Source organism: Arctopsyche grandis, chromosome 1 (assembly GCF_051622035.1).
Source record: "Arctopsyche grandis isolate Sample6627 chromosome 1, ASM5162203v2, whole genome shotgun sequence".
Taxonomy (NCBI): domain Eukaryota; kingdom Metazoa; phylum Arthropoda; class Insecta; order Trichoptera; family Hydropsychidae; genus Arctopsyche; species Arctopsyche grandis.
In genome coordinates, this window is record NC_135355.1 from 30,605,370 (window position 1) to 30,624,807 (window position 19,438).

At 32.4% G+C, this 19,438-nt stretch overlaps 1 protein-coding gene across 1 annotated transcript in view; it reads right to left on the reverse strand.

The window, feature by feature from the left end:
• Nucleotides 1-13,645, reverse strand: part of LOC143913702 (pancreatic triacylglycerol lipase-like) — a 54,870-nt gene extending 41,225 nt beyond the window's left edge. Inside the window, exon 1 of the mRNA XM_077433669.1 lies at nucleotides 13,372-13,645. The gene's annotated coding sequence lies outside the window, so the exon portion shown is untranslated. The remainder of the gene's footprint in view (nucleotides 1-13,371) is intronic.
• Nucleotides 13,646-19,438: the final 5,793 nt, after the last annotated feature.

Consider the following 19,438-nt stretch of genomic DNA (forward strand, 5'->3'; position numbering starts at 1 on the left):
AATGCTGACAAATGAGGATAGGTTGCCAATTTATTTGGAACCGTTTCAATAATGAAATCAGATAAATTGATAAGCTCTTATAGGAAACGATCGACCTGGAGTCACATATATCCAAGGTCTGGCTAGAAACACCGGGCAAGGGATTGAACCCATAACCCCTCAGTTAATAAAATTACATATGTATATGCTAACCACTGAGATATGTCGTTAATTATATCTTATAAAATAGAGTGTATTATATACATATGTATATAAATTTAAAAGATATTTTATTTCATAGAACATGAACACTCGCCTTAACAGATCGCTACAATACAATCAATATAAATAAACATTTTATGCAATGCGAATTTATAAAAACATCCAAACATTAAATTCATACAAACATCAAATTGACGGACCTCAAGACGCTGAATAACTTGAGACTAGCAAGAGAGATAGGAAGGATATGCCAATATTACAGGAACCGTTTCAATGAAAATCAGAAAAAATTGGCGAACTCTGATAATAAACGATCAACCTTGAGTCACAAACCAAGGTCTGGACAGTAATGGGACTCTAGTGGGACTCGAACCCATGACCACTCTGCTCGAAAGTATGATATATGATAACCACTAGTCTACGTCGATAGTTATGTATACGTATTCTGAAGGTGAAAATTTCCATTCTTTAGCCACATGCGGCTCGTGGGCCGCAGCTTGCGTGTCCCTTACGTAAAAATAAACGATGTCTGAAAAAAATCTACTTTGTTTCGGTGCGAATCTGGTGAAAGTAGTAAAACAAACAATTCGAAACATCCAAATTGGAAAAAAATCCACTATGAAATTCGCGCTCTAATCACGGTACGTACAATCGAAAAGCGTCTGGAAAATTCGGGAAATTCGCGACATGCGTAAGTTACGCTGCGGCATACGTCTCACCGTCGAATTACATATGTATAATATTAATACATTGCGTACACATTGCCCATTTTGCAATCGGTCAAATGCGATTTTCAAGTTTGAAATAGGCGTGTCAACACGTCTCGTCGTCAAGTTTATTGCTAATGTCCATTTCTGGTCACAAGTTCAATGATGAAAGCTCGGTGATTTGCCTTGTAATTCATACTTGTAAGCTCGTTAGGTGTCCTTGGAACGCATAAAACACAATTCGTAAGCCCATCATGTAAACATAATGTTTGCAAGTTGAGAAAGCTACTTACTATACGAATGAATCTAAATCGATCGATAATAATATCACGCGACTCTAAAATTACGCATTGTTTGTTGTGCAAAGTGTCGATTAAAATACGACAATATGACCATTACAGTTTTTTATGTGACAGTTGTGAAATTGATTTTTATTATGCCACTCTGGAAATCGAAAGTGGAATAAAACAGTAGTAGGGTGTTTAAATCATTCCTTGATTTGTGGTTTAATGTCGTTCGACTACCACCTTGGGAAGTGCAGTAACCGGTTAATCGTTAAATATGAAGAAAAAATTCGAAAACGTTATTCGATTAATTAGATTTACGGCATTATTATTTTTTGTGTTTAAAAATAGGACGAAATTTGCATCTATCTGAATTCTAGATAACTGGTTGGTAAAAAATAACCGAGGTAAATCTTAGTGTACCGGTTCATGTTTTTTTCATGAGGTCTTTACTCGATCGTTGTTTGTTTTTATTATACGGTTCTATTAGTTTTATATTTTTAATGAAGATCTTGTATTTATTCCGATCTGTCAACTTTTTGTGTGTTTTTTTTTTATTTTACCATGTGGTTTAAATCTTTCGTCTTATCTGGATATGTTTTTCAGGCCGTTTGTTAATATTTGTTGTTATTTTTCAGACACATTATTGCTGTCAAATGCAATACATATATAAATTTTATTGCAAATTGTACATCGGATTAAGAAAAAATGTGGAGAACGTGTAAATAATTGAATTATAATGATTGCTTATATGCGCAATGTTTCATTGCAAAAAATCGCTAGTGCTGTTGTAAGTATTTCAATACTTAAAATAATGTTTTTCGACAAATAAAAATGGCAAGCCCTTTTTTAAAGTGTCCCAAGTATTTTATTTGAAATTTGTCATTTACGACTTACTTTTTAACTCGATCGAAATTGCAATACAAGTTTTTAGTCAGCAGTATGGCTCGGTGGTTGTGCTAATGCTAGCCACCGAGAGGTTCCCGGGTTCAAACCACGGGTTGATCTCGATTGAAAATAATTTATCCAGAAGTATTTCTGTAGTGTTGTTGGTCAGACTTGAATATTTGTGACTTCAAGTCGATCGTTGCCTATCAGAGTTTGCCAATTTATCAGATTTCATAGTTGAAACGGTTTCTCATCAAATTGGCAAAAACATCCTGTCCACTATTTGAATATGATTTCAAAATTTATAGTCTATAAATTTATATACATATGTATGTACAAGTTTAGTACCATAAATGTCGCTCATGGGCAGCCTGATTCGGTTCCGGTTCCCCATCAAATTGGCAAAACTATCCTACCCACTATGTCACAACTATTTGAATATGATTATAAATTTATAATCCATAAATTTATATATACATATATGAACATATGTATGTACAAATTTAATACCATAACCTGTAATGTCATACTTAGGGGAGGTAGTAAAGCCAATAGACCCAAAGGATTTGACTTATATGTATATAAGTAAATAAAAATTAAAAAAAAAAAAAAAAAATTCAAGATAAAAATGAAAATAAGAGATGAAAAGGGGAAAAAGAGTCTGAGAGTAGGGGTTCCAAAAAACCACCCTAAAGAAAAAGCCAGTTTTCATTTTTTTTACAAATATAAAGCCGGTTGGCCGGCTTTCGCCGGTTTTAGAAAATTAAGATTTTTTTAAGTTTAAAATTTTTATATCGAAAAACAATGTAAATATATATGATATTATGCAAAAAAATAGTTTTTTATAAATTAAATTGAGTTATAAACATTATGAACTTTCATAAGATCATTATGATATATTATTATTACAAATAATACAATTTGTATTATATATAACAGCCGTAAAATGGCAGATCCTAAATACGCTCAAATATTTAAATAAGCTACTATCAAGAATATATTATTAAAAAAATAATGTGTAACCTCGCAGAAAAACTATAATTGTGGAATCGTGAATAGATATTAAGAACTGCTGAGATTCGCTCTGCGCTCAACGAAGTATTTCAGATGCGTAAATACAATGAAAGTGGTATTTACGCATCTGTTTTAGCTTAAAAGTCCAAAAGCTTAAGAAACCGTTGCAAATTCCGAAAAAATATTAATTAGAAACGGCATATCACAAATATTTTAAAACCATAATAAAAGTAGGCATGTGGCCTCAATATTTAAAGGGCACCCAATTCCTAAGAAAAAACAATTATATCCCGGAAATTCCCACGCATTTTGTATAAAGTTTTTGCGATAATAATGTTTTCTATACCTGAAGCTGGATAGGTCATTGAAACAACATACTTTCAATAATATTTTATTGGTTTATGACCTGGTCTTCGTACATTGTTAAATCTCAAAGAAACCGCTAAGTGCTCTAACTTTTTTTTTGTTGTTCAAAGAAATATACGCCTATTACCTAAGAGAATTTAGATATACACATGTATTTTCACATATATTCTTTCATATATCGGAATAAACCAGCTTGGAAGCCCAAGTCTGAGAGAATAACCTCTAAGATGAGTGTTGTTATTGAACATTAACAGGTTGGACATAGAACAATTGTAATGATAATTTAATATTTTAAAGACGCCGATTCGATTCGATTGAGTCGCCTCTTATTCTTCTCGTCTCCAGTGAGATTCATTATTTTCAACCTTTCATTATAAAAAAGTGATTTAAGTTGTTTAATGTTTAAGTTGAGAAAATTGAAAATAAATTTAAATTCAAATAAAAAAAAAGAATCTTTGAGAATTGTATTATGCAAAAAATAAAAATTTCTTTTGATACTTCGTTAGAATAAATGTTTGAAAAAACTTTCAAATGGATATTTAAGGAGTTTTTGATGAATATTCTCTGTTGGCTGCACCAAAATTGCAGCAGATCTCATTAATGCCATAGTGAGGTATAAACAGTTTGTAATTGCATTCTTAGTAATGAAATGTCATTTTAAATGATTTGGGTTATGAAGTGAAGAAACGTAATGCGTGTTTAAACTGAGCTCGCGCCTAAAATGCAATTTAATACGTTGGCTTCATTAAGAAATTCATTTTACAAAATGGGAAAACACGTCGAGTGCCATATGATGATTTCATCAAATGGGTCACTAGTTTGTCATCGTTAAATGCAATTCTGTTTAAGAGATACGAAATACAAAATTGTTATTCAAACAGTATGCCTATTTCAGGTGTGGACTAATGCACAAACATGACTCAACGCTCTCGCGCAAATGGACCAAGGTTCGTTGAATCGATGAAAAAATAAACAAATTAAAATTCTTAATGCAAAAAGTAAATTCATTATCAATATCCATGTATACAATAATAATTGAGGATAATATATTGTATAAAAATGTAAGAGTAAAGTGTGTGTGTCATTGGAATCGATTGTTAAAAATTAGAATTTGCATTCAATGTGTATGCAGTTCGGATGCAACGATTCGTGATGCGAATGTTAGTTGTATTAAATCTGAGGATTACAATGGTTGACGTGGTATAGAAAGATTTTTATTTTGTTATGTACAAAATATGGATTATTTTTGGCAGGAAATGGAAACAGTTTCTTTGAGTATATATGAAAATTCTAATTCTAATATTGTACTAGTTCTTAACTTTTGATTGAAAATTTTATTGGAATTCTAAATCTCATGATATCTTGTTTTTATCTTGAGGATGTAGAATAAGAATAACATTTAAAAATATATGAATTTATTAACGACTTTAAACCAACGGGATTATTTGCTGAAGTTTCCTTCAATTCATCAATACTAATCCCAATTGACAAACTACGATTTAACTCTCTTGGGTGGGTTCATATAAAAATATTAATCTGTTACAAAATTAAAAGCATTACTAAAATTTGAATAAATCTAACTTAAAGAAATGACTACAAACTGGTAATTTTACATGCATTTTAACTTGACTTAAATAATATACTCGATACGACATATTATATTATGTGACCTGCTGACACATTCCCAAGTCTTTCGGCAATATACATACGAGCATAATATCTTCTTTTAATTTACAACATAGTATCTTGTGAAAATTACAACCTACTACTATCTGTATATATTACAATTGCACACAATTCAAATTTTGAATCATCATCGCGTTTAAACGCAACCGCCTCTATTAATCGAAAACTTTCACTTTGCATTTTTGTCGAATTAGTGCGACGCACGTAATATTCGATATTAAGAACATGTAATTAAAATATTGAACTAATATGAAACGATATGATATTTAAAAGTTTCGGCATAAAATAATTTTGAAATAATAAATTTACTATCGGAAAAAAATATGGTAACAGTGTCACTAACGTGTACAATTCATTTTTAACAATCAGTGATGATTTTCAAAACTTTTCTGTTATTATTATCAATCGAATAATCAGTATGTATGACTGTGGATAGAGAACAGTTATGTTATTGAATGATTTTGCGGAAAAAAGGATTCAGTCGCGTTTGAAGGCCGGTGAGAATTTGAGGTGCTTGGCTTAACCTTAACATTGATCGATTTTTTTTCGCTTAGCTTCAACATCCTTTTCCGATGAAAAAATTTACGTTATTTCGAAACATATTCGAGATAATAATAATGCTATTAAAACGGCGAGGAGGTCGAGTGATATTTGCACAATTATGCACTACTTAAATGATTGTACATATCATGCATACTTGCCGGTGATGTGCAATTTCGACGGATTTCCTCTACATTTCGGTGTGATAATTATTTTTTGTTAACACATTTCACGCCAACGACAATGGATGTGCATTGTCTGTTTTTTGGGCTTCTGACTAAATCGTCGCAATGACAATTATGTGACGTGTAGTGAATTCATGACGAATTCTTTAGTGGCAAAACGCACTTATGTTAATTATGTATGCAATGTAAACATTGTTAACCGTATCGAATGTTTGTTTATCGTAATTTGATTCAGGACGGTGTGAATTGATTGATTTAATTATAATACATTAATAAAACCGATTTTTTATAAATTTAAATGCGAATAGAATTGGGGCTATGTACCTCAAAAAGAAATGAAAGGTCATGTACTTTTAATAATCATATTTATTACAAAGTAATCGATTGATATACATACATTAAAACATTCCATTCCAAATTTTGAACTATTTTCCTCTACTGGTAGAAAAAATACTTCAAAGCCTCGACTAATCAAGTTTTACACTTTCAATCAACAACATCACGATTTTAATCTCGTTGATTTTACGTGGTTTCTCTTTATATTAGTAAAAAATAATGATCCTCTTCTTATTACACATTCATTTTTTATTGTAATCATAATCGTACGATATCCTTCTAATTTTAGTGATCTATCCACCTTAAGATAAAAAAATCTGTCACGAGAACGAAATAAATATACATATGTACATATGTACATAACGTATGTATATGAGAATCTTTTCGTATGGAATTTTACCTACATACATATGTATATATGTATGTATAATACATAAAAAAAATTGGAATACTTTCAATGCTATCTGTCTACTTATCACGATAAACACTGTAAATAATAAAAAAAAAATAGTAATGGTGAATTCCGATGAAAAACCGATGGCAATAACTATCAATACTGGTATAAAAGGTACCATTGAAACATTTCAATGACGATCATTATTCTTTCTAAAATGTCTTAACGATTCAGTGAGCACACACATCAATAATAATAAATATTTCAATGAAAATAGCATATAATAGATGGTTGTATATATGTATGTACATATGTACATACATATATACAATATGTATGTACATATGTACATACATATATATATATATATATATATATATATATATATATATATATATATATATATATATATATATATACATTCATATATTTACATACATATATTACTACATACGAATGTATTATACATTGATTTATAATGCGTTGTACACACGAGTCAGCCTTCAATTTGTTCACTAAGAACATTAAATGCTTTTTATGAGTACATGCATGATTTTAGCAAGATTACTAAGCAAAGTGCACTGTATATAAAGACTGGAAAAAATAGACGTGACAATGCAAAATAAAAGATTCAATTCACCGACTTCTTTATGAGTCGTATCGGGTAGGGTAGGACATGTTTGGATTAAAATATCTCGATTTTACTAAATTAAGATGTACATATGTATACAGATTGGATTTAGTGATTTAAAATTTAGATTATTATTTTACCATTTTGAAGGAATGTTTTACTGATATTTTGAATGAAAAAATATTGAGTAGAATGCTTGTAAAGTGACATTGAAAAATAAAAAAAATGCAATCGATACTTTCATGAGATTTTGTTAGATTTGAAAACATTGTTCATTTTATGTCGGCGTTGATGGGTTGAACTATAAATTCAACTTCAATAACGTGCACAGTGTGCGAATAATTGCTTTTTTGTGTTCGGAATACAATGTAAGATAGGTATGCGAGTGCACATATATGTATGCACATTTCCGATCTGTGATGCAACAGCATCGACGTGGTGAGCGATCGACCGGTTTTAGCGCATTTTCATATTTATTCATTCTATATGTACGTACGTATACACAAAGGGAAATTGGTATCGATCGCGTAATATGCACTTGCACAACGAGGAAGAGATGCTTAATCTAAATAATTCCTAGATACCTATCTAAATATAACGTGTCCAACGACCGAGCTGTTGGATTGATTTTAAGGTCGCCTAACGGTAGCGTTTTACTTTTTAATTTGCTCAAATTGGATTTTAATATATTCGAGTTGTGTTTTGTGATCGAGAAATTGGCACGAATTGTGCTAAAAGTTGACTTTTAGTATGCAAGATTGAACATTCAGTTTATGGTTTGTGGGTGAAGATTTATCGATGATGCGCTCTAACGGTCTATCGCTAATTGGTGTTAAATGCGAAAGTGTTGGACATGTATCGCAAATCATTTATTATGTATAGTTTGTTTAAATTGATTATTAAAATGGAGGAAAATTTGTATATTGTTGGTAAATAACGAAAATATTGTTTATGCCATAATTTTTTATCCTTCTTAAAATATTCCTAAATGGAAAAAAATGGACCATGAGACTATATCCAGAAGATTTGAATGCTACATATTGGCAACTAAAAAAAAAAAAAAAAATGGTGAGGAACGCATTAATGTACACATAACCCTAAAATAAATCATTTTCATACGATATGAGATTAAAAAGAATACATTTTTCCAGAAGAATGAGAGGTGATCTACATAATTGAAGTCTATCTATAATATATATCAATGTTTGTCTGTCTTCTCTGTCACGTAGCGTTCCTATACCATTCAACCGATTGCGATGAAACTTACATGAGTGCATGCCCGCGATGGTTTCTGTAAAAAAAATCACCCAAAAACAGGAACGAGAACGGGAAAACAGGAATGAGTGACATTGCAACTTAATAATTTCAACTGTGTTCGCGTCGCCACCTGCGTTGTTAGGGTAAAATAAACAAACAATTGAATAATTTAAAAGGTGTTCGCCACCTGCGTTATTCCGACAAATTATCATTACAGTAATTTAATTTGATTATTAAGTATTGATTTGAAACTGAAAAATTCACCTATGCCACTTTTCCCAAGTATTCTTAAATAAATAAATAATATAAGTGATATATGTATGTATGTATGTATGTATGTATGTATATATACATATGCATGTATTTGTAATATGCGAAATAGTGCTTAGTAATAAATAAATGTCTTATTTCTACACAACAAACTATTTTCTTTTCATTTGATTTAATGTCCTTTCGGCAAAATTTACGTCGACCGAATGTCCGCGCAAGTAATGAACCGATAGTATTTGGAGATTTACTAATTAAACACAAATAATATTAGATATAACTTTGTTGAGAATCTGAGATGAATCAACTGAAGTTTTAGTGACATTTAAAATTTGAATCATTCAGAGAAGCGAGTCTTTTTTTTATCCGAAATAAATCTCCAATTAATCCGAAATAAATCTTCAATTTTTTGAGCACACAAGGCCAAGCGGATAAACAGTTTTGAGCAAATCAGTATAATTGTTGTGGTGGATGGAACGAGAGGAAGATACATTCAACACGCCAGAATTGAAAAAAGTTCATTGGAAATGATAGCCTCTTATGTTGCAGATAATGTTTATCATGAATTAAAGCTTTTAATTCAAAGAATTCGACCCTTAAAACCCTCAAAATGAGACTACCCCCCCCCCCAACGAATACAGTCTGAGAGACCCAAATTATCATGAATATAATATAATACATACATATGTAGGTTCAAGATGGAAGTAAACAATGATTTGCATTAAAAAAAATCAAACACCCGTTAAGTTCGACGGTAAGATTGCGTGCGGAAGAGTATTGAGTACATATAAACGAAGAGTATCATGACGCTATTATGCCCCATTCATACATACATATATGGGTGAAGCAGAAAAACAATGAGACCTAATTCGTTCGTTCGTAATTGATGCGTGCTAGAAACGTGGTCGTGTGGCGTAAAAATGCGTAACACTGGGAAAACTTTCGATGTTACCTAATTTTTAACGGTAATGGTTCATTCACTTTCGGCAAAAGTGGTTAACCAAAACAACAACAATAAAAAAGAATTCGAGCGTTTTAAAGCTATGAAAGAAAGCAGTCGGCAAATTTAGCCAAAGGCAATTCTTCCGACACTCGTGAACATTCCTATCGAGAATCTTGAAGGTTGTGTATGCAGTACTTGTTAGCATCTTAACGGCTAACGGTAAAAAATAAACTATTTGGAAGCTCTTAAAAACATTCGGAGAAGTAAAGATTACACCTTACGGTAGCACTTGACAATATATAAAAATCCCAAAATGGTGTCTATATGTACAACACTTATGGCGGTGTTACGTTTAAATTTGGAAAAAGTATTTCCTAATGGACTTATAAATATGTATGTATATATTGACATTAGCAACAAATAATATTGATTGAAATTAAATAACGTCATTTTAATCTTTATTTGTGCTATTATCTATGATTACTGCTTTTCTGAATTGTTTTTAAATTCTACAAAAAATATCACGAAATTGCAAATGCCAAAAATGACTCATCAAAATTGGGTCTATTATATGTATATAACTACGTTTATGTTGAAAAATTACATTGCATATTACATAAACCTTTTTACACATATTTTTTATAGAATTTTCTACATATTCATACAAATATTATCTATATTATATATTTATATTAGCCTTGGCTATATCCTAGTGCATTCCTATTAGGGGCGTTAGGCTTCAACTCATTGGAGTCTCGCCGTGTTATGTTTCTGAGAAAGCACTTTTTTAGCTATTAAATGGAATAGTCCACAATCCTCAGGTTCTTAATGAATTTAAGTTTTATGCACCTGAGGAATCGTGATTTGTTTGCTCCTCCTGTGGCTCGCACAAATATGTTGGCAACGTCTCCAATATCTAGAGCGATATATCTGCTCAACCGGGTTGCTGGTGAAATTGACCTCTTCAATGTAAACTGTGCTAAACTGGTTGAGTGGTTGTTGAGCAACGCCAGTGGTTGATTTTATCAATTATAAATGTCAATGATTTTTCCGTCAAGATATAGCAGGTTGTTTTAAATCTTTAAGGTTATTATTATTATTATGATGATATGATTGTATGACTGGCCATAGTCACGCGTTGGAGCTCTCTGTAATGTCACTGTGGTTAGCTAATATGTTAAAATAAAATAAAATACGTACATATGTATATGGATTATAAAAATTAATATTTTATATTATCGATATTTGTTAAATGTACAAGTACAATACAGTATTAATTGCAACATAAAATTGATTTTATTTTTTTAAATTTAATTTTATTATATATACATAGGTGGCCAATTTGGCGAGGAACCGTTTCAACAATGAAATTAGATAAATTGGCAAACTCTGATAGGAAACGATCGACTTGGAGTCACACACATACACATATCTAAGATTTGGTCAGCAAATACCGTGCCAGGGATTGAACCCATGACCCCTGAGTTGAAAGCATTATACGTTTACTACTGAGCTTTGTAGCTGGTTATTAAATGTAAATTAACCACTAAAAGTCGTATTAAAAAATGTGCGACATTATATATTTAATGCATATTAAAATAAAATATATAAATATCTATGTACATGCATATATAATTTTGAAAAAAAAAGTGATGTCCGAATAGGTTTTCTGAACGTCATGTAGATAAGAGGTTTGGTATTTTAAGATTCTTTCATATGTATATGTACATATGTACATACATACATATTTATACCTTCTACATATGTATAATATTGTTGGTATACTAGCAGAATGTCAAAAATCTTTGTTTTCTGAAATCAAAAAGTTTGAAGTTCTTTCTTTTCTGACTTAAATCATTATTTCTTTTTTGACTTAAAGATTAAGAAAAGAGTCCAATAAGCTTAAGTGAGTTTTATTCAATCTATTTGAATAACTGGTTTCCAAATTATTTATTTAGGCAATATTGTAAGATGGTGGTTAATCGTAAAAAAAACTGATAAGAATGTGATCTAATCTAACGCGGATTGGGATAAAAAATGTGGTATGTTTTATTGTGAAAATGAAAAGCTATTTAACAATAAATTGCAAAGTCAAACATTTCCCAATGTGTTTGACGCTTTTATTACTCAATTTTATTGCTCAAGTCATGTTAAATTAGCAGATACTTTAGTATTGAAGATATTGCTGGCTTAAAGAAAAGTATTTAAAAAAATGAATCCATGCATATATCATAATAGTGAATAAATCTATGTATTTTAGCACAAAGGTACGTTCAGGTTGACTATTAAAAATAATTGATTCCTTTTACTTCTGAAAAACGAGTTAAAATGACTTGTTTTGTGCCTTATCTCCATAGCAGTTGCGTATTTGTTTCTTATTTATTTATTTATGTTTATGAATTAATCGTACAAACGTTAGGACGTGACAGAAAACGTATGCGTCACACTTTTCTCTAACTATGATAAAATTATGCATTACTATGACTCCTTGATGATGCGTGAAAAATCCGTAAAATTGCGCTGACATTCGATTAAAACGACCACGGATGCATATGCAAATTTTAAACCGGAATATCGAGTCAACGATGTGGTTAAAACTTTTAACTCATTCGGAAAAGTAAATAACAATAATTATTGTAGGAACGAGAATTAGCCCGAAGAAGATGTGCATACGTTTTTGAGTTATAATCAATACATTTTAAATTATAATTATGTCAATTTGAATGAATTTGAGAAAATTAGTTTTGGCCTTTTAATGTTGAAATTTATATCATTTTGGATACTTTATAGGATTTTGGACAGATTTTATATCAATGAATATAGTAAGGATTTATAAGATAAAAGCGTTGGAAAATTGTAATCACAATTTCCGAATAGGAATAATTTTTATGACTATTTTAAGTAGATATAATAAATACCTATTTACATTATAATAAACTATCATGAATTTGAGATTTCATGGTCACGATGCGGAATTGAAAAGGACACTTTGAAAGTAACAGGAAATGAAATAAATAAATTTTCTTACATACGTTTACATAATGTGTATACATACTTTTATATATAAATGTATAAATTTGATGGACTAAGACTTTTAAAATCATTTTCTAATCAAACAGAAGATGATAATTAAAAAAAAATATAATAACGAGTCATAGAAATTACATAAAACATACGTATTATTAATTTTTCTGAAGAAACCTGAAAATTAACTCTTTACAAAACAAAATTCTAGCCAATTTATATTAATATTCATTTTAAAGTAAACGAAACTTTGAATTGAAGCAAAATATTGAGACAAAGTTTTGACACAATTTGAGAAATTCTATTGTAGAAACTGGCAAATTAGCACTTATAAGGAATAAATTGAAATTTTAAGCAGACACCTACTTCAAAAGTGTTACAGATGACTGAAACTGACAAAACTGTCAAAACACGAAGCGTCTGTATAGGAGAAATTAGACACGCATTTGCATCGGCTTTGACATTAAATTTAATCCGAGAACCACCACATACTAGATGTCTGAAACGAAAATCAAGTCTGAAAAAGGTCGAGCGCTCGAGGGAACTCGGAAAATCAATAGACTTATATTGATATTATCATGACTCGTTCACGTACCCACATGCATATATACGTATTATCGCGTTTTTAAGTGAAAACGTTCGACTCACCATGAATGTTTCCTCGGGTCGCTTTCCAAAAGGGCTTTCACGAATTTGAGGAGTCCGCATACAACGTGTAATCACACCTGATAAACCTGGAAGAACTCCACGGTCTTAAGACGTCGATAAATAAATCAAGAAAAGTCTACGATACACGCGTGTATGTTTGTATTAAGAAGTGGTCGATTGAACGATTTCGCCGAGTTGTGTAAGAGCACGCGCACGCCGGTCAAATAGCAATGAGAGAGAACGTGTTGCCTTCGCCACTGTTGGCCCGTGAATGGCTCTTCAAAAAGTGGTTATAGAAGTGGCTGTTGCCACTGATGCAGGTGGTAGGAAGGTGTGCTAGACCGGAAATGCGCTCTGGTGTAAACTGTGCACTGTGCTGTTTGCGGTATGTCAAGTTAATCTGCGTTTGCGGATAGAAATTTGTCGGTGGTTAGAATTTTTAGGATCGTAGCATCATTGTCGTATTAGATAGGCAGAGTACCATATTTACAAATGTGTGCAACGCACACAGGCGGCCGAAATATAAAGGTGGCCGAAAGAAATAAGATTCGAAAAAATTATGTTCCTTAAAAAATACGAAACAAGACATTGTACTTTTAAAAATGCATTTAGGTTGTCTCGTTGTATACTTGTGGATTGATGATGCAAGTTACAACTTGTAACATGCCCGAACTACGTATAATTCGGGGAAATAACGAGATGGCAGGTATAACTTTGGTCCGCATAGTCTTTTATTTTCTATTAATTTTGCGACTGCCAGATGCATTTCTTCAAGGATGTTGAGTATTGGTTGGTTATCGAAAGAACAATGTCCTAGGATATGAGTTTGGGGGTAAAAATACTATTTTCAATTATAAATGTCAATGATTTTTCCGTCAAGATATAGCAGGTTGATATTAAGCTTTAAGGTCCTAGATAAACAATGTCCTAGATATGGGATTGGGGGTAAAAATACTATATTTTCATGAATGTTTTTGAAAGGGCCGGGCCGCACCGTGCAACTTTGTCGGCCGACTAGTTGCGCGACATGAAAAAATGTACGGAAATGTGTGCGACAAACAAGTTGACGGGTGTGGCATGTCCCATCTACCTGCATGGATTGGTCTGGTCGCCCTCAACCAAGTCGCACGGTGCGGCCCGTCCCAAAACGTTTAGTCTTTCTTATCGTCTGGTCCTCTACATAACTAAACGTTTTGATCTTCTGTCCGTTTTTCTGATTAATTTTTATTTTGATTAAAATTTTCAACACTATATTTCTCACAAGGGAAGATTTTTGCACTACTCGCATGCATTTCTTTTAATTTTTTTGATTAATATGATTTATTAAAATGCTGATAAAATTAAAGAGCGGCTGATTTAAGTTTACACACAGGCGGCCGAACTCCTAAGCGCGGCCCTGCAGATAGGATATGTTGGAATGATGATGCCAATCAGTAAATATGAATTTCACATAAAGATTTGCCTGGTGATGCCCTTCTTAGGGCTTCTGGTTACGACATTAGCTACAGACCTTACAATATATTGCATTGTCCGGTTTATTTATTTTAATTTTTTTATTTAATTTTTTTTATTACATCAATTAATCGTGCACACTCACTCAACAGATTGCTCTAAAGCGACAAGTGTCCTATTATTTTATAACATTCTGAAAAAACACCTGGATGATTTTGTATTGTTGGCAGACAAGTTAGTATATGTATTATATAAATATGAGAAATCGGTATGACAGATGAATCATGCATGGTCTCCTTTAGGAATAATCGAAAGTGAAAGTTCAAATGGAATCGATTTGTTATTAAAAAGGATCGTAAGGTTGTTGTAGTTTTCAATTTGAACCATTCCTAGTTTATTTATTATGTACATAGGAGTGTACGTACAAAACCGATTAATATCTGAATAGGTTTACTTTGAATAGTGGATGACTCTTCTAGGTCAATGAATTTATGTACATAAAAGCTGATCCTTCGTGGACAGACTTTCGCTTTTCATTTTTCAATCCATTGAAATCCCAAGCGAGTTATCGCACGGTTGTCGATGGATGTTCAATGTACGATTTGGATCAATGCGGCTGAGGCGTGGAGTGTTGACAGAACGACTGGAAAATAATCAACAGTTGTGACCGCTTGTCTTTACATATATATATATATATATATGTATATTAGCATATGATTTTTTTTCACTGTAGAGATTTTAAGAGGTTGATCTAAGATCAATTTCAAATCAATAATATATAAAAACGGAAGGGATGTACTCGTATATTCATGTTTTTTGGCATGGAAAAGTGTGGAGATTTAAAAAAATAAACATCATAATAATCAGAAGTTCATAAGGTTGCACCTTAACCACTGAAAATGCTCATTTTTACGCGGACGGACGTATTTGCAAGGGGATGGAATGAGGGGCAGCGTGAGGGGGGGGGGGGTGGAGTGAGGTAACACTAAATAATGAAATGAGCCTCGGGTGTGGTTTACATGCATATTTTTGTATCATATTTAAAACTACCCATTGAAACATCAACGGGCGCAACACTAGTCATATATTATATAGAATTTCAATAGATGATAAAATAGTAGAAGTGGTGAATAGTCATTTATATTTAAGACAAATAATAGACATATCCGGTAGGTAGTAATGAAGAAGAACAGACAAGTATGAAATTGGGGTGGAGAGCATTTGCACGAATGAATCTGGTTTTTAAATAAAAAATGCCACTTTGTCCGAAGAAAAAGATCTTCGATCAATGTGTTTTATCAGCGATGACGTATGGATGTGACATTTGGATTTTGAACGCCAAGTTGTTACACAAAGTCCAATGCAATCAAAGAAGTATGGAATAACGAGGAACCACAGGAAACGGAATACGTGGGTGAGAAGTATGACCAAGGTAGTGGATATAGTGAAGAGACGGGCGGGCCATGTGGTTAGAATAATGGACGAAAGGTGGACAAAAGAAGTGCTAGAATGGTATACGAGAAAATGCAAAGGGGTAAAAGGAAGACGCAGGGTAGATGGGTCGACGAAATTAGGAAAACGTATGGGGTGAGATGGATGATAGTTGCGCAAGACAGACGAGTGGAAGCGTGATGGAAAGACCTTCATCCAGCAGTGGATCATGAATGGCTGTAGATGATGATGATGATGATGATATAAAAGGGTAAGTATTTCCATCCGCTAGTTCGTCCGTTCGTGTTGGATAATATAATACATTGTACATATATGTATGTATTAAGTAATAATTTTTCATACTTGAAATAAGAGCGCGTTTTACATACCCATATGTCGATGCGGTGCAAACGATCGACAAGCGCCAGACAGACTGAACCACAGATTAACGACACGTGTACCTTATGCGTGCACACTGCTCGCACTTACACTAAGCGAAATCTACCCGAAGTCCCGACATACCTACCCTGTATACGTTCTGTGCTTCTGATACTTAAGTTCCAAATTTTGCCTTATTAAACTCGCCACAAAGATCGAACTCAATTTTAATAATTGCATCACTGCACATCGAAAGGTTACTCGTCATCTGATGTGCAATCTATCATTCGTGAAGTGGAGAATTGCGTTTAAAGCTGCCATCCAGCTAATCTGTGGTTCAGTCTGTCTGGCGCTTGTCGATCGTTTGCACCAAACCCGTATATACTAGTGTTGTACCCGATGAAATATCATCGCATGGGTGTTGGTATATTAAGCTATTAAATAAAGAAAAATTAAAAGAAATTGTCGGTCCTTTGTTCGATCCGCACGCGGTGGAATTTTTTTCAAATACCTTTAAAATATATTTAATTTAATATTTATATTTAATTATTTAATATGAAAAAAAGTTGAAAACTATCTACCTACCTACATACATATAAACAATATCAAACACAGATAGAAAAATTAATTAATAAATTAAATAAATTTTCAATAGATGGCGGTAAATGCTCAGAGACTTTAGCCTAGAGGAAACATTGGTAGCAAACAGTATACATATATAGAAGCTTTTTTCTTTTGTTATTATATTCGTACGTTTTGTTGGCATTGTTTTAGCTGTGACGTACATATGTATGTCGAATCGACACGACTCCTATAGTACCGCGAGCGTTATCTCAGTTACACAGACAGACACACAGCCACACATAATAGTGATATTATATATATGATATTTATTAAAAAAAGATAATAACTGACAGTTTATTGCATCGGTATTTTAATAACTATTAATACTTAAAATTATCTATATTGTAATCGCCAAAAGACCGTTTCATTTATAATGGAGTGCGAAAAGATATTGATCTGAAAAATTAGAACTGTCGAAACTGATATGTGTCAAGAATCAAATTCACGTATTATACAAATCGTAAAAATGTTTTTTTCAGCATCACCGTTATTTGAATTTATCGATGACTATCATTAGAGCCTCATCACTAAATTGATTTGGTGCGTGGACTGTGGAGTCCGATTACGAAAAGCTGACCCAGACTGACACGCCAGACTAAATTTTAAACGTTGGGTTACTGCAACGACACAACACCACTGTCGAAACGAGCACGCAAACAATCAATTATGCGCGTATGTCCAGGGTCAGCTTTTCGCAATCCGCCTCTACATAGGATGGAACAAATCCCCGTTTTCACACACAAGACCCATCAGAAGATAAATAACGATATCCGGGGTTGGAGCGCGGGGCAATTAATATTATTCTTGCACAATTCCGGCACGCTAATTTTGCGCATCTAATCGTCAGATGCGACGCTAATGTTGTTTGAAATTTTTTTAAAGAGGAAGTAAATTTTTTTTCGCATTTTTGAATACAAATTGTCGTTCGTTACGTTGACATACCCATTTTATAATGCGCGGGCGATAAATTTGAATAATTAATTATTACTACGTGTAAATAAGCCGTGTATTATTACGATGGGAGAAATATCTAATATTGTGCAATAATTGTATACATACATACATTTATCGTATTATATGTATGTAGGTTGTCGGTGTGTGTGAAATAAACATCCTTCCGATTTCCAACACTTTTTATGGGAATGATAATAAAATATAATGATATCCTATTTTGAAATTCTGTAAAAATGTGTGATAGAAAAATAGATATTTATATTTATATAATACTGTAGCATATGCTAAAAGGAGCCGCCGTTATAATTGGTTTTCGAGGATTATCTCCAGGCTTAAGTGCTGTCGGCTAACAATGCAGACCCCCGAATGGACTTAGTGGTCGGTAACGGCACCCAGCCACTTCCCGCTAGAGTTCTCAGAACTGACGGCGTGAAATCGTGGGACTGCATATCTGGTACGTGACTATAACAATAGTGACGTAAACAAACGTATCGAGGAAGATGCACTAAGCGACCTGCCCTTTATAAGCAGGTTAAGTACCATAAATGCCATACCAAGGCATTCTGGACGGATCACTGGCAGTGCGTGGATCTCTTTAATCACCCAATAAATGCTGTGAAGCGACTTTGGCCTTTTATTTGGTTCCTCCACCCACCCCTATGCAACAATACAATAAAATATCAAGTCAAATCCGTAAAATTTCATATTTTTTAAGTATATGAAAAAAATGTGCGGAATTGCTTCCTATTTTTGATATAATGATTCAAAGTTGTACAATTTATGATGGTTATACACATTATGGCTATCAACAGAATTTCAGGCTTCTTAAAAAAAATCTAAACTAACAATAAAATAGCCCAAAGATCGTGCGTAATTAAATAGAACAAAATATTTGGAAAAATTTAGTTAAATAAATAATGAAATTACTGCTAATGCGTCACGATAAAAATGTTATATGTATATTGAAATCATACGATGAGTAATGATTAAAATACTATATTTAAATTAACCGTTCACGTGTTGTGGTTCTCAAAGATTTTTTAGTAAACATTTAAATGAAAAGCCATATTAATGGATACTCATTCAAATTATGATTTTATAATTATTATCACATAAAATAAATGCATATTAATTTTCTAGCCGTGGCAAAGAATCGGGGCTACGTGTTATGTCGTTATGATTAAATTTAAATATATAAAAATAATAATAAATAATTTTATAAAATTTA